This window comes from Ictidomys tridecemlineatus, chromosome 13, assembly GCF_052094955.1.
Source record: "Ictidomys tridecemlineatus isolate mIctTri1 chromosome 13, mIctTri1.hap1, whole genome shotgun sequence".
NCBI lineage: Eukaryota > Metazoa > Chordata > Mammalia > Rodentia > Sciuridae > Ictidomys > Ictidomys tridecemlineatus.
Genome location: NC_135489.1, coordinates 87,857,779 through 87,873,781, shown reverse-complemented (window position 1 = coordinate 87,873,781; position 16,003 = coordinate 87,857,779). Strand labels below are relative to the sequence as shown.

General features: G+C 49.0%; 1 long non-coding RNA gene across 1 annotated transcript; it reads left to right on the top strand.

Annotated features, from left to right (window-relative positions):
* Positions 1-3,848: 3,848 nt before the first annotated feature.
* On the top strand, positions 3,849-12,412 carry LOC120884580 (uncharacterized). Its single transcript, XR_005727015.2, has 3 exons — positions 3,849-4,526; positions 5,715-5,835; positions 12,196-12,412. It is a non-coding gene; the product is annotated as an uncharacterized LOC120884580 (long non-coding RNA).
* Positions 12,413-16,003: the final 3,591 nt, after the last annotated feature.

The window sequence follows — 16,003 nt, the reverse complement described above, 5'->3', positions numbered from 1 at the left end:
TCCACGGAATGAGATCCACCCAGCACCCAGCAGGTGGCACCAGCTGCCCTCTGCTGAGACACCACATCCTGCCTGCCCTGGGATCTGTGGTCAAGATGTTTCCCGCCGGCACAGTCTGAAATGTCAGTGGCTTTTTATTTTTATTTTGAAAAACAGGGTGTCCTACTAAGTTGCCCAAGCTGGCCTCAAACTTGCAATCCTCCTGCCTCAGCCTCTCAAGTCGCTGAGATGACAGGTGTGCACCACCATACCCGCCTGTCTGGAAATATTTTGATTATCTGGTAGCATAATTAGTGAAGCTCTCATAATGGAGAAACTGTGAGCTTACCATAACAAATTAAAAATCAAGCCAATTCTGAAGGAGGCTTCGGGAGGGGATGCTGATTAAAGATGATGGAGTTCAGCCAGGGTGTATGCCACTTTGCTTGTTATCCACAGAGTTTTCTTGCTCACACTTGGGAGCCTGGCTCTGTGATTTTTATGAGAAAGTGAATAGACCTGAAAGCATCTGCAGTGCTGGGCCCTGGCTCTAAAGAGGCAGGAACAGAATACTCTACCGCAGACTCCTCCTGGCAACCTGGGACAGACAGCTGGAGAGCAAATAAAAATAGTTGGGAACTTGGAAGCTTGGTGGAGAGACCATAGCCAACCACGGGGCTGGGCTGGTGTCTTCTCGTCTTCAGCCCTGAGAGCATAAAGCAAAACTGGTCTTGGAGGAAGAGGGACTCAGCGGTGGGCAGACCCATCCAGGGAGTGCCCGGTGCAAGGTCTGGGCTGGGGGAGGCAGAACAGAAGGACAGGTTCAGAGATAGTAGCCAACAGCTATAGCTAGCACAGTGGACGTTCAGGTAACCTTTAGATGCAAACAGTGAATGCCTGTGCTTACTGTGGGAACAACAGTGTGTACCTGCAGGAGGTGCAGGAGGGAGGGAAAGCTGTTTCAGGGGGTGGGGGCACACTTCTGGGGCACTAGTAATAGTGTACGCTACCCCTATGACAGCACATGGACATGTGGACACAGCCTTCAGTTAACACAGGCTTCCGGATGCGTGAGGACAAAGGTCTAGGGCAGTGTCACCCAGGAAGGACTCATGGAAATCTTACCCAACTGGAGATGAATGGTTCTTCTCTGATTCTTTGTTCTCACTCATGTCTTCCCCACCCAACTTCCCCAGTGATCTGAATTAACACCTTATTATGGAGAATCCTGCACTACCATGCATTATAAGGCATGTGCCCTGGATACATCCACTGAGCTCAGTTTTACTCTTTTAGACTCTGGGAGGCATAGCCCAGGGCTGAACTTAGGTGCCCATCAACATGTTATCTGATGGTCAGCTTCAAAATTTACTGCAATGTCAAGGAATTAAAATAGCTCATCAGAGCTGGTGCTGGGGCTCAGTGGTAGAATGCTTGCCTAGCATGAGTGAGGCATTGGGTTCGAGTCTCACTACCATGCATAAATAAAAATAAAGGAGATATATATATATGAATGGCTCATCACTTGACCTTGATAGCAGGTGAATTGAGAACTAGCACGATCTTTGGGGGTTACTCACAGAAGGAAGGTGGGGCTGTAGCTCAGTGGCAGAGTGCTTGCCTAGCATGTATGACTGGTTCTATCCTTAGCACCACATATTACTCACCATTAAAAGAGAATAAAATTATGGCATTTGCAGGTAAATAGATTGAATTGGAGAATATCATGCTAAGAGAAGTAAGCCAATCCCCAAAAAACAAAGGCCAAATGTTCTTTCTGATAAGTGGATGCTGATCTATATGGGGTGGGGTGCAGGGGAAAAACAGAGGAACTGTGCTTGGGCAAAGGGGAGGGAGGGAAGGGGAGGGGGTATGGGGGCAGGAAAAATGATGGAACGAGATGGACATCATTACCATAGTTACAAGTGGCTACACATATGGTGCAACACTACATCATGTACAACCAGAGAAATGAAAAGCTGCAATTGTGTACAACGAATCAAAATGCATTCTGCTGACATACATATCTGATTAAAATAATGAATTAATTTTATTTTATTTTTTAAAGAGAGAGTGAGAGAGGGGAGAGAGAGAGAGAGAGAGAGAGAGAATTTTTAATATTTATTTTTTAGTTCTCGGTGGACACAACATCTTTGTTGGTATGTGGTGCTGAGGATCGAACCCGGGCCGCACGCATGCCAGGCGAGCGCACTACCGCTTGAGCCACATCCCCAGCCCATGAATTAATTTTAAAAACAAATAAAATAAACTGCCGAGGTCCAGCCCCAGCAGGGGGAGAGGTGAGGGTCCAGGGTGTTCCTGAAGGAGGAGTGGCATCAGTGAAAGAAGAAGAGTCAGGATGACAGGTTACAAGTTATGAGCAACCTCAAGAAGACATCTCATTGACCCTGGAGGGACTTTTATTTTTATACCTTTTTTACAGGTGTTTTTTTCAGGTAGTTAATGGATAGCTTCAAAGCCCAAAACTTTTTTGATTTACATAACTTTCAAGAATTACAATCTTTTCTAACATACATTGATTACCTAAGATATTGAGTACATTGTTCAAAATATTTTTCTGCAACCTTAGACAATCATGATTAAGCTTTTACATTTTTACCTCAATCACTAGGTACTAGGCGATGCAACTAGACTACATGACTCGCATGCCAGGCGAGCGCGCTACCGCTTGAGCCACATCCCCAGCCCCTGTTATTCACTTCTAACTTTAAAGCATACCTATAATTATTTCATTAACCTTTAACTTTAAAGCATATTTATGATTATTGGTAAGCTTTCTTACTTCTAAACTAAAATCCCTGTAAAACATACTTAAAGTAGTGAAAGTCTAGTATTTAAAAGCCTACTATTCTGAAGTGCCTCTAAAATATATCTATGTTAATTTTAAAATTATTCTATTTTTAATGTCCAAGGTAATTTCCTTTTTTCATTCAATTGCTTTTTTTTAAGAGAGAGTGAGAGAGAGAGAATTTTTAATATTTATTTTATAGTTCTCGGCAGACACAACATCTTTGTTGGTATGTGGTGCTGAGGATCGAACCTGGGCCGCACGCATGCCAGGCAAGCGCGCTACCACTTGAGCCACATCCCCAGCCCTCAATTGCTCTCTTAAAGAACTTCCTTGATCCTTGGTCAAAGCACATCAATTCTTATGTCTTTGTAATCTTCAACTGAAGGGCAGGCTTTACACCTCAACTCATTTGTCATTTATATTAACTATGTGTTTTCCATTTTCATCATAAGTTTCTACATAAAGCAAAGGAGGGTCTATTGGTTGAGGAATGTATTTTCGTTAGCCTCTTGTCCATAAGCTACATAGAATGATCCTTGTACTGTTGGCACAGCAATTGTTTTTCTGTAGCTAGGCTATTATACAGGTTGTGGCTTTAGGATGGGGTTGTGTGTGTGTGTGTGGGGGTGGCTAGTGTAAATTGTTAACCATGGGATCAATATTTCTTGTTGCTCAGGCTTGAGGAATGACACTATTGTTTGTATCCTGAGAGATACTGAAACGCACCTCATGGCATGTCTCCATTGAATCCTTAGTCTCATTCTGGGAATTTTCCTGCAATCTCAGGCAATACTTACTTTTATTGTTGATTGACATATGCCCTGTTATCCATATCATAAGTATCACAAACAAAACACTTAACATTCCTAATGGTTCCAGTTTCCAGATGGTGCAGCCTTGCCCCAGCATCCCCCACACTGTGATCCTGTCAGATAGTGGGTGCAGGACTGCCTTCACCAATAAACAAATTTTAAAAAAAAATGACATTCTCTCCATCTACAACTACAAAAAAAAAAAATGAATCGGTTACAAGTGTACCCTCTTCAAAGGAAAGAAATTACCCATTGAACACCCCGCCACAGGTTTCCGCGGAGACCTTTGCCCCACTTCCAGGAGGCCGTATTTGCGGGTTTAGAGGCGCGGCCGGCCTCCCGCCCAGGCTCGGTGCTGGGGCTTGGACTGAGCAGGTGCTGCAGCTCACCAATTGCTGCGGCCCTTCACACCCACGCTGGGCTATTTTTGGAATCTCTCCTGGAAATTCCCACACTGCACAGGCGCAGGGCCTGGCCACCAAGGCTGCGCGCCTGGGCGCGGGCGGGCGCGACCTACAGCGCACAGCGTTCCAGGGACCCGCGAGAGCCCGCCAGGGCCCTGGGCTCCACGCCCAGCCTGACGTACTGCCTCCTGCCGGCGTCGCGGGGACAGGCTGCCCCTCGAGGCTCCTCTGTCCCTTTTCCCAGGACTGACCTGGCCAGGCGCCAGCCAGCGGGCCGGCATCCGCCGGGACCTTCCTTGGTGGCGGCCGAGCGCCCCGAGGGCTCGCTTCTGAACTCCTGGGTCTGTGCTGGCTTCTCCCACAGCCAGGAGAGGCTGTTGTCCCAGCCAGGCCGCGCCAGCTGCCGGCGTGGACCACGGTGCCGGGTCCTGCCCAGAACAGTCGCCCCGCTGAGCAGCTCTGGCTCACAAAGACCGCGCCAGCGTCATCCAGGCGCACACCGCAGCCAGGATCTTGCAGGTGTCTAAAAGCCCGTCTGTTTAAAAACCCACCGATTAAGGAACCACTAACGATGCTTTGATCTCTAGCAAGAACTGGGTGGCTGGAGAAAGGAGTGGGAGGGAGACTAATTTGTACAACGCTCTTTTTGTCTTCTGCATTCATGTCCTGTGCAAAATTATTATTCATATTATTAAAATGAAACCTTGCATTTTAATGTGGCTCCGATTGCATAGATACATTCAATTTGTGGCCAATTCGATGAGTTTTATGTTAAGGTTATATGTGCTCTTCTGAACGCACATGTGCTTCAATAAAAAAGTTTTCAAGACTGAAGCTATGGGGGAGGAGCAGCGCAGTTTGTCCTGTCCTGAAGGCACAGGTGGGGTCAGGCCTGTGCTTGGACCAACAGACAACAGCTCCCCTCCCAGCAACCTGACCTCCACCCCTGGCATCTTAGATAGGGGCATTCAGCACATTCTGCCTAAGAGGCCAGCAAAGGCCAGAAGAGTGACATTTAGGTTTTTTTTTCTTCCCTTTTTCTATTTCTGGGCATTGAACTCAGGGCCTTGCACGTTCTAGGCTGGCAACTCTGCCATTGACCTACACCTCCAGCCCTTTAATTTTATTTTTGAGATGGGGTCTCACTAAGCTGCCCAGGTTAGCCTTGAACTTGTGATCCTCCTGCCTCAACCTCCCTAGCAGGTGGGATTCCAGGAGAATGCCTCTGCAACAGCTATTTTAATAGAAAATCATCCACAGCAATTCAGCACTCTGCCTACTGTGCCTTTCCAGGCAGATATTTTGTTCTCCACTTGAATCGCTCTGCTGTGTAGTGCAACAGTGGAGAGCACACAGCAGGTCAGGGTCCCCTGCAGGTCCTGAGGGCTGACTGCCCACCCACACACCCTGTGTCCTGGCACTGGAGCACGATTGGGGGGGGGGTTGGGGGGAGGTGCTGACGTGGCACAGTAAGAGGCACATGCTTGTGAACTAATGTCCTGAGTGACTGAAGGCCCTTGGCTGCCTGTCCCTCTTCTGTCCTCCTGAGCACTGATTATTACAATCTCAAACCCTAGAAGACAAACATCAAAGCGTAGTTTGGTGGTAAAGTAGTATTGATTACCATTATGTTCACTGCTTCTGTTCACCAAGCAGCATACAGCTTCGAATGTCATGCGAAGTACTGAAGGATATTTTCTTTGTCAGTCTTGCAGATTGAACACTATAAACCGCAGTGCTGACCTCAAATGCTCAAATGGATCCAGAAAACTACTGTTAAAAAAAAAAAAAGGATTTTAGGAGAAAATGGAGCTGTAATTATAACCAGGTGAGATTGTGCTGCTTAGACTCTAAGATCTAAATAGGTGCATTTTGCATGACAGAAAAGTCAGAAAAATGCTAGACAAACAGTGTGATTCAATCAAATAGTTGGGGAAAATAACACAGGATGGCACTTCACACATGGCAAGAGGGCATGGCTATGTCAGAGAAGAAGGAAGTGGTAGATCAGAAAGAGGGAAACAAGTGAAGATTTTATTATAGAATAGGATTGTTTTCAACCAAAAGAGTATTGAGTTAAGATGGAGGCTTAACAGATCCATAAATGCAAACTCATGTCTTACTCCATTTTGTATGGCTGTGACAAAATACCTGAGAGTACTTTATAAAGCAAAAGGTTTCATTTAGGCACAGTCCTGAAGGTCCAAGAGCATGGCCCTGATAGCAGCTTCTGGTGATGGCTGATAGCACCATGTGGTGAGAAAGCTCACCTGGTAAGAAGGAGCAGAAGAACCAGCGGAGAAAGCAGAACATTTGAGAAGGGACTCACTATGTTTCCCAGGCTGGCCTTGAACTTGAGATCCTCCTGCCTCAGCCTCCTGGGTTGTAGGGTTTCAGGCACTTGCCCCTGCACCTGGTTAAACTCACTTTGTTTACAACCTAACCCTCTCTCTAGGTGAGCAAACCCACTCCCTGAGATGGGTCTCTGCCTCCTAAGGACCAGGAGGACACTCCTCCCACAGGCCTCACCCCTTCAAGGTACCACTGCCTCTGGACAGGTCCTGAGGGCTGACTGCCCACCCACACCCACTACCTTGGGGACCACGCCCCCAACACAGGAACCTCTGTGGACACATCACAGCACATGGTGCTACCTAAAGTCCTCTCATCAGTGTCACCTCCCCAGGGTCCCTGGGCTGCTGGCCCTTCAGCATCTGATCCTGTGTCTTGAGAGGAGTCACAGCCATCGTGACACACTTACTTGTCACGAAAAGCAGAGGGCATTCCAAGACTCCCCAGAAGCCAGCTCCCGTGGCTGCATGACAATAATTCAAGAAAGAAATTAACCATTCTGCAAAAAAGGCACGAGTCACTTGTGACCTCCTAGGGACCAGCAGACTAAGGAGGGTGAAGCAAAGCCATGCAGACATTTCCAAGATCAGCTTGAGAACACGAGGCGCCGTGCTAAGCCCGCTGCGTACCAGTCAGACAACTGAAGTGAGGGGCTGGGATCTGGAGTGCCCCAGACTCCCAGACTCCCGTGTTGGAGGCTGGATCCCCCGAACAGGGCATTGGTCTGAGGGCTCTGATCTCCCAGGGGATTGGTCCGGTGATAAGGACTCCGGGGAGGTGGTGGGAACTGTAGGCGGTGGCCCAGTTACCACAAGGGCGACCTTGGGTGTGCGGGCGCTGGAGGGGTGTCCAGTCCCTGGGCCCTCTCCGCCTCTCCCTCTCAACTGTCACGAGACCCGCTCCTTGCGAGCTCGAGCCTGGATGTGCCACCTCACCACAGGCCCAGAATAAAGGAACCAAGTGACCAAATTAAAACCTCTGAAACTGAGTCTAAATCTGGCAGGTGAGGTGGTGAGCCTGCAGTCCCAGTGGCTCGGAGGCTGAGGCAGGAGGATCTGAGTTCAAAGCCAGCCTCAGCCACGGCCAGGTGCTAAGCACTCAGTGAGACCCTATCTCTAAATAAAATACAAAATAGGCTGGGATGTGGCTCAGTGGTTGAGTGCCCCTGAGTTCAATCCCTGGTACCCCACTCCCCCCAAAAAAATATTGACAGCAAAGAAATCAACCAGGGCAAAGAAATGAGGTAGCAGGGAGCCTTGTCTCCAATCCTGAGATGCCAGACTAAGCCAAGCCTCTCACTCAGGCGCAGCTTTCCAGCCTCCGACCCAGACCGAGGACCTGGAATAAGAGATTTGTCTCTCAGTTGCTGAGAATGTTTTTGACCCTCTGTCATTGTCGTGAGAGGTTTTAGAATTCCGTGGTTTGTGGGCTTTGGTTGAGATTGTGATGTTGGATTGGCAAGGAGAACCGGGTTCTCTAGGGTTCTAAGTCAGCCTTCTTAAGCACACGAGCCACTTAAGTACTCAGGGAGATTTTGTCTTTGCAAATTATGAAAGCACCTAGTTGTGTATTTGGAATGCTTGAAAGAAATCAGGCATCACACTCATCATTGAAATGTCCAAGGCAATTCAATCAAGTTTGGAAATAGTATGCTTGGGAGAGAATTTAACCTGTCCAATTTATGCACAAATTGAGCATTGATTAAAGAATAAGGGGAAGCTAAATCTTTTGACTTACTAACAGAATTGGGTTGTTGAATAGATTAATAAGATTTATGAAGTGAACACAAGGGTTTAAGAACAGCAGGTTTGGGAGGCTGGGATGTGGCTTGGTGGTTGAGCACTTCCCTGGCATGAATGAAGCCCCGCTGCATCCCCAGCACTGCCAAAGAAAGAAAAAAAATTAGAAACCAAGAAAGAGAAAACGTTAGGTCTTTGAATTTATAATTTTAGCTCGTTATGGTAATTTCAAGTGGTATGTGCCTGTGGGGAAGAGGGAAGCTCAGGTTGGATCCACAAGTTCAAGGCCAGCCTGGGCCACAGTGAGACTCCACCTCACAGAACAAAAACAAAAACACAAATGAAATTGAAAACACCAGCTCTCAGGTCCTCTTCAGAGCAAAGCACCCTCTCCCCGGTGCACACACGACCAACCGCTCTTGAGCCACAGGTTCAGAGAAGTGCATAAAACCCAGTTGCTCAAGCCATGCAAAGGTCAGGGCTCAGTTCACCTAAGGACCAAGTGATTTCTTTTTTCCAGATTAATGCAATTTTGGGAATGTACAAAGCAGCCCTTTGTTTTTTCCTTCTAAAAGGGCATAATCCGAGAGAAAGTTCTCTGATCGCTACTTAGAAGAGCTGGGTGATCTCAGAAGTCCTGGGGATTCTCACCAATGACTTTGCTGTTAACTCTTTTTTTTTTTTAATTTTTAATATTTATTTTTTAGTTTTCGGTGGACACAACATCTTTGTTGGTACGTGGTGCTGAGGATCGAACCCGGGCCGCACGCATGCCAAGCGAGCGCGCTACCGCTTGAGCCACATCCCCAGCCCCTGTTGTTAACTCTTACCTGGGAAAAGATGGAGTGCTGTTCTCTGTTGATGTCCTGTCCCCCAACTCTCCTCTCCTTGGCTCACCATGTCTTGTGGGAGGAGCCCCCGGGGACTTCATCACTGTGCATAAAGGCCAGCTAAAGGCTCGGTCCCCAGCCTGTGGCACTGTCTGGAGGTGGTGGAGACCTTAGGAAGTGGGGCTTCATGGAGGAAGTGAGGTCATTGAGGTTGTGCCTTGAAGGGGACCTTGGGACCCCTTCCTTTCATTCTTTACTGAAGTGAGGAGCTTCCACAAAGTGAGGAGCTTCATCTGCCACTTGCTCCCGCCATGCCGCACTGTCTTGTCACAACCCCCCAAAGAAATAGGGACAATGGACTTGGACTGAAGCCTCCAAACTGTGAGCTGAAGTGAATCTTTCCTCTTGTTGGTGGGTTACCTCAGGTATTTTGTCATAGGAATGGAAAGCTGACCAACACACTGCTTCCCAGACTTCCAGCTTCCACACACCAACAGGGTCTCAAAAAGGGATATTTTTTTGATTTTTTATTTTTGTTTAGGTGGCTGCCTGCATAGGTGTATCAACCATTTGTACATCTAAGTGAGAGGAAGAAAAACAAAACAAAACTGTCATTTCTCATAACAGTCAATTTATTTAAAAAATGATATTTTAATGCCAAAATGTAGAAAGAACATTGTTCTAAGACCAATTTTGTATGTGAAATAAGCTCAGCAAAATGAAAACCTCAGGAGTCATTTGCACCATTCACGGTGGTGTAAATGTCCCAGTAGGCAGACCAGCGCCCAGCTGGGAATTATGGACCAGAGAACAGGCTGTGGGTGGTGGTCCTGCCCACCCTCACAACCACGGTCAGACGCCATCAGGCTCCAAACCCACCAGCTCCATCCCTGCCTGCTCCACCTGGAACAGGGAAGCATTCTGTTCTCTCCTCCACTATTCAGAAGAAGCCCCACGCTACCCGGCCCTCTTGTCCCCTGTGGGTGTCCCCCCCCCACACCCACCCCTCCCCTGCTTTCTTCCCCTTCCCTGGTCTCCTTCCTGTCCGTGCTGTGGATGGAAACCAGGGCCTTGACCATGCTGGGCAAGCTCACTTCCGCGGCCCTTGATTCACGCGCCTCTCAGATCAGTATCAGACCGGCACCATCTTAGCTTCTGAGGTTGTCACTGGGCACCTTGGAGCCAGAGACCCCGGCTACCTGTTGGCTTCCCCTGACCAGGAGAAGATGCCTGTCGAGGAAGGAGGAGTGTCTTCCTGTCGAATGGCTTGTGTTCCTGGGAGGGGACAGTGTGGTTTTGCTACTTCTCCCATTCTTACTAAAAGAACAGCCATCTTTCAAAGAAAACATGAATAACACTCCCCACTTTACAAACGCCTTCTATGCTGGGCCCCGAGGCCACAGGCCCCCTCTGCAGTCTCGAGGGGGGGTGGTGGGGGGGTGAGTGAGAGTTTAGGCTTGCCTGGGCATCAAGGCAAGACCCCTCCCTAATAAACAAACAAACAAAACACCTCCTATCCTCAGGCCACAGATATTTACCTACATTAGACAAAAAACTATTTTGTGGAGATGGAGGATTTTAGACTACCAGAGAGTAAATGACAAGCATTTGATTGTAAATGGAAGTTCTATTAGCTTACAGTTTTCTGTAGATCAGGGATTCTTAAAAGATTTAAGCCCAGGATGCTTCAACTCCCATTAAAAACTTTTCATTTGTCTATAACTTATATGTGATCTCTTAAAATTAGAATATTACTACCAAACTTGACAAACACTTAAGACATTTTCCTTCATCCAACCAAATTTTTAAATATTTTTTTTTAGTTGTCAATTTACCCTTTATTTATTTATTGACATGTGGTGCACAGAATCGAACCCAGTGCCTCACACATGCTAGGCAAGCGCTCTACCACGGAGCCACAACCCCAGCCACCCAACAAAATGTTTCGAAGTACCTACAAGTGCCAGCCAAAGTACATTTGACCCTCCATACCTGCCTTCATGGATTCAACCAACTGTGAATAGAAAATACCTTTTAAAAGAATTCTAAGCCAAGCAGGTGTGGTGGTTCACACCTGTAATCCCAGTGACTCTGGAGGCTGAGGAGGAGAATGGCAATTCAAGGCCAGCCTGGGCAGTGTATTAGATCCTATCTCATAATAAAGAGTAAAAAGGACTGAGGATATAGCTCAGTAGTGGAGTTCTAGAGCACCCCCGGTTCAGTCCCCAGTACTGGGAAAAAAAGAATTCCAAGCCAAGTGTGGCGTCGACCTGTGATCCCAGCTACTTTGGAGGCTGAGGCAGGAGGATTGCTTCAGTCCAGGAGTTCAAGACCAGCCTGGGCCCTCACAAGACTCATAAAGTTCCAAAAAGCAAAACTTGAGTTTGTCGTGCTCCAAGGACCAGGCTGAGCCCATGGAAAGGTGGTGACATGTGGGCCCCTGTATTAAGTACACAGAGGGATGCGTGGGGGTTCCGTGCAATAGGGCAACATTTTTATAAGGGACTTGCTTAGTGCCTCACTGTTGCTGAGGCTGGCCTTGAACTTGAGATCTTCCTGCCTCGGCCTCCTGAGCCCCTAGGATTACAGGGGTGCTCCACCATGCCTGGCTGGTCCCTGGCTTTCAGTCACCTGAGCAGGTGCGTTGGATCATAAGGAAAGAGAACTTCACCCCTCCCACTTGCAGAGAGGGCACGAAGCTTGTCTCACATGAGGGGCTGCAGGACTGGTGGGCAGCGAGGCCCATAGGACCCCAGAGGCCATGCTTGAAGGATCGTAAGCCATGGTCTTTGAGCTCAGTGCCACCCTCCTCTGCTCCACAGCTTGCTGCTGAGGCTGACTGAACACGCAGTTCCCCTATGCCAATGGCTTCTGCTAGGGACAGGCAGCAGGGACAGCAGTGGGAGAGCAGCACAAAGATGACAGGGCATCTGGAGCCCAAGGGACCTGCTTGCCCTTGTCCTCATCAGCACGCCTGGCCCACCTCGCTGTGCCCTGTGGACGTGTGGCACCAGCCAGCAGCACTCTTCCTGCAGGACCTCGCCTGCGCCTGCCCGCCGGCTCAGCAGCGTCCTCTGTGGGCTCTGCTCTCAGCTCCAGGCACCATCCTCCCAACCTCTGCCCTGAGGTTGGTGATGGCAGGAACTGGTTCCACTGCTATCTTCACGGCCTCGGTTTCCTGCCTTTGCCTTTTTACCTGCTTAACCGATTTCTTGGGTCGAGTTCTCTCTGTTGAAATGCTTAGGGCTATTTCTGTTTTCTTGCCAGGACCAGGACTGATGGCAGATTGGCCTCGAGGAAACAGACTCTCACCAATGAGATTTCAGAACTGAGGTGGGTGTCTCTTGGGCCTGATGTTGGCCTGGAACTCTGCTGGTGGGAGCTGGAATACAGATCGAGCACCCAGGTCTGGAATCCCAAACCCAAATGCTCAGAAATTTGAAATCTGGAGGATCAACATGATGCTGCAAGTGGAAAATTCCATGCGAAGCTGTGCTTTATACATTAAATTATTTAAAATATTGCATAAAGTTGCTTTCAGGCTATGTGAATACAGTGTATGCAACATAAAAGGATCTCATGTCTAGACTTGGTCCCCATCCCCAAGATACCACGTGATGTATTTGCAAATTTTTTAAATCCAAAATCAGAAAACTTTCTGGTCCCAAGCATTTCAGAGAAGGGACACTCAGCAGGTACTTGTAACCCACAGCATGTGGCTGCCATTGCTTGTCACTGTTACCTGTCAGTGTGTTCAAGCATTTGCTGACCTGGCTTGAAGGCCAGGCTACCCTGGACTCATGTGGCTGCAATGAGGACAGGGTGGTGGGACAGGTTGTCACTACTTGCACACTGTGAGGAAGAGAAGAAAGCACAGGACAACCTGAGGTAGGAATCCAGTTTCCTACAGCTTGGCTGGAGGAGTGGGAGATAGGAATCAATGGCAAGTTAAATTTGGTAGGTCCCAACAGGCTTGAGTAGTTTGAGAAAAGACTTCTGTAATGTCACATGCTTTTGTACATGCATTACTACTTCATTGTACTGTGGCAACTTAAAGGGGACGTGACTACTGCAAGTTTGGACTTGGGGTGTCAGGTATAAGGCACAGCTAAAAAATATAATTGTGAATGCTCTATAGCTTATCGTGGAGGTTAGGATTCCTATAGCTGGAGGAGGGCATTTCCTCTGCAGTCTCTGCAAGAGAACTTCTGCCCCTCCTGAAGGCGCCCAGTGCTGTGCTCCCCTGGGTGCTGCAGCCCTGCCCAGGTTTGAGTAGCACTGATTGGGTGAGTTCTCAGACCCTGAATAATGTCAGGCCTCACTGCTCTTCTCTATTATTAGCCCTGATGCATGCGGCGGTGTGTGGACTCATTCTGGCTCTGGGGAGGCCTCGCTGTGGTGGTTGTGCTAGCCCCATTCATTCCCAGGGCCTCCTTCAGAAGAATACCAACCACCATGTGAGTTAGATGGAAGGCTGGGAGGAGGCAGGCAGGGCCTGGGAGCTTCTGTCCCAGGAGAGCCTTAGCAAAGGCAGCTTGCTGTGGCCCCTTCTCCTGAGAGTCCTTCTATCACCCCACACTCTACCTGGCTGCTGCAGGGAGGGAGTGTCCTCTCTATCCCCCATGGTTCCTACGTGGGTTCTTCAACTGTATCCAGGAACCCAATTTACACAGGAGCTGGTTAACAAGAGCAAAGCATAAAACTTTATTAATTTCATATGTACATGCAGACTTTCACAGGACAGTGAGATGACCAAAGCACCCTCGTGGCAAGGGGTGACAGCCCAGATGGCCATCTGGAGTCAGCAGCAGTGAGTTCCAGGGGTGTCACTTAGAGCCAGGAGGACAGCAGGGGACTGGGGAGCTGGGCCAGCCCATCCGCTGCAGCCCAAGCACAGGCTCTGGTGAAGAAGGCCATTTCCCTGCCTTCCCGGCTTGCTGCATACAGACAGGCCGAGCCACCTTCTCCAAGGCTATCCTTTCTCAAATGATATCAGCTCAAAATCAGCAACAGACCAATGTGGCATATTTTGAGACAGTTCATCCTTAGCTCCTTCACTGCTATGTCTTTTCTTTCCCCCAATAGGCATCCTGATTCACACCATTGTTTCCTTGGACATGTTCTTGTTGGTCAATGGCCAATGGGAGACAGCTGACTGTGGTGGAAGTTTCAGTACCTGCCCTCCTGCGGGGGGGGGAAAAAAACTTGCCAGGTGCAAGATTGCATGTTTGAATGTATTTCATTGAATAGTTGAATAAGTAACCCTCAGAGCTTGCCCAGAAGTCATTGGGATACCTCCAGCCAGGTCTTGCTCCATATGCTCCAAACATCAGGCCCTTCAACATGCTGACCTTACAATGGCCAGTCAACTCCACATCCCCCTTCCTTGTCCACATCTGAGATCTAAGGATTTAAGTTTCCTTTGCCAAGTTGTCCACAAAATTTCTTGAAGCCTTATCCCATCACTCATGCCCAGTGATCTCTCTTTAGGTTTGTCTTCTCGAAAACAGAAACCTGCTTTTACTCATTCAATTCTAAACTCCCTTGCTGGGCATGATGGTGAGCACCTGAAGTTCCAGCTACCAGGGAGGCTGAGGCAGGAGGATCATTGGAGAGCAGTTAGGGGCCAGCCTAAGCAGCACATAGCAAAACCCCATCTTTTAAAAAAATAAATAAAGATAATCATTAAGTGCCAATCAGATTTGAAAACCAAGAAAACCAAATAATTTCCTGATGTGAGTATTTCTAGACTGAGTTGGAATAAACTGGGCTGCCAGGACCCAGAGGGCTGGGGACAGGGCGGAGCGGGGAGGGCTGGATGTGGAGAAGTATGAGCTCTGGGCTAGGCTGGGAGAGCATCCTCAGGGTCCCAGAGTGCACACAGGAGGGAGAGGAGGCCAAGAGGAAGGGGCAGGAGAGTGTCCTCGGAGGCAGCCTCCCATCTTGGAATAGGTGGTTTCTGAGTCCTGCACTGAAATCCGTCCATAAGCTGGAGTCACCAGCGGCACACCAGGTCCAGTGAGGGAGGCAGCACCTGACCCGCTGAGCAAGGAGTCGCCTTGGGCCAGGTCTGAAAGACCACAGAGTTTTTTCTGGAGCCAGGACAAAGCTGTCCAGGACAGCTCAGTGTCCAGGACAAAGCTGCTCTGACCGAGAACCGAGCTTTCCACTGATTAGTCTAAACAAAGGCATATGTGGTTGGGGGTCACCCTGTATTTCAGGAGTTTAAGTTATTCTCTCATTTTATTTGTTTTTCCAGGCTGGGGACAGAACCCAGGGCTGAAACCGCTGGGCATGCGCTCTGCCGCTCAGCTACTCCAGGCCCCTCTTTCACGTTCTGCTTCTCTGGGGACCTCATTGACATGGTGCTCCCTGAGGACTGGGACCTCGCCTTTGTCACGTGGCAAGCATACACACACACACACACACACACACACACACACACACACACACACACACACACACGAGCCGCCAGCCTGGAACTTGGCAGTCGTGCAGAACGTGGCCAAGAGTGGACAGGGGAGGGGGAGGCGAGCGTTTTCACGGAGACCAGAAAGTGGCGTGGAATGCACCAGCAGACACTGTGTCCTGAAGCCCAGAGGAGAATTCCAAGCAGTCGTCCCCAGAGTGAAATGCCATCGAGGACGCCAGCAGGAGAGCCATCTTAAAGGGTTCCTTGTGTACAGCCCTTGGAAGGGCACATTTGCAAGAGCAGCAGCTCACACAGGGCGAGGCGTGGGTTGAGGAATGACGGGGGTGGTGTCTATGTGAGGAGGGAGCACTCCTTGGGGGACATTGGAATGAAGGGGGTGGCATCTATGTGAGGAGGGGGTGCTCCTTGGGAGACATTGGAGTGACAGGGTAGCATCTATGTGAGGAGGGGGACGCTCCTTGGGGGACATTGGCTGCAAATCAAAGGAGAGTGGTGGAACCAGAGGCACAAGGTCAACGGGGACATTCAGGGAGAGGAGCCTGAGCAGAACGGGGACGCGGTGCAGGCAGATAGACAGAGGGCATGCACTCAGGAGGGATAGGAAGTGAAGAGGAAGGGGCGAAGCAGGGAGGCCCCCAGCAC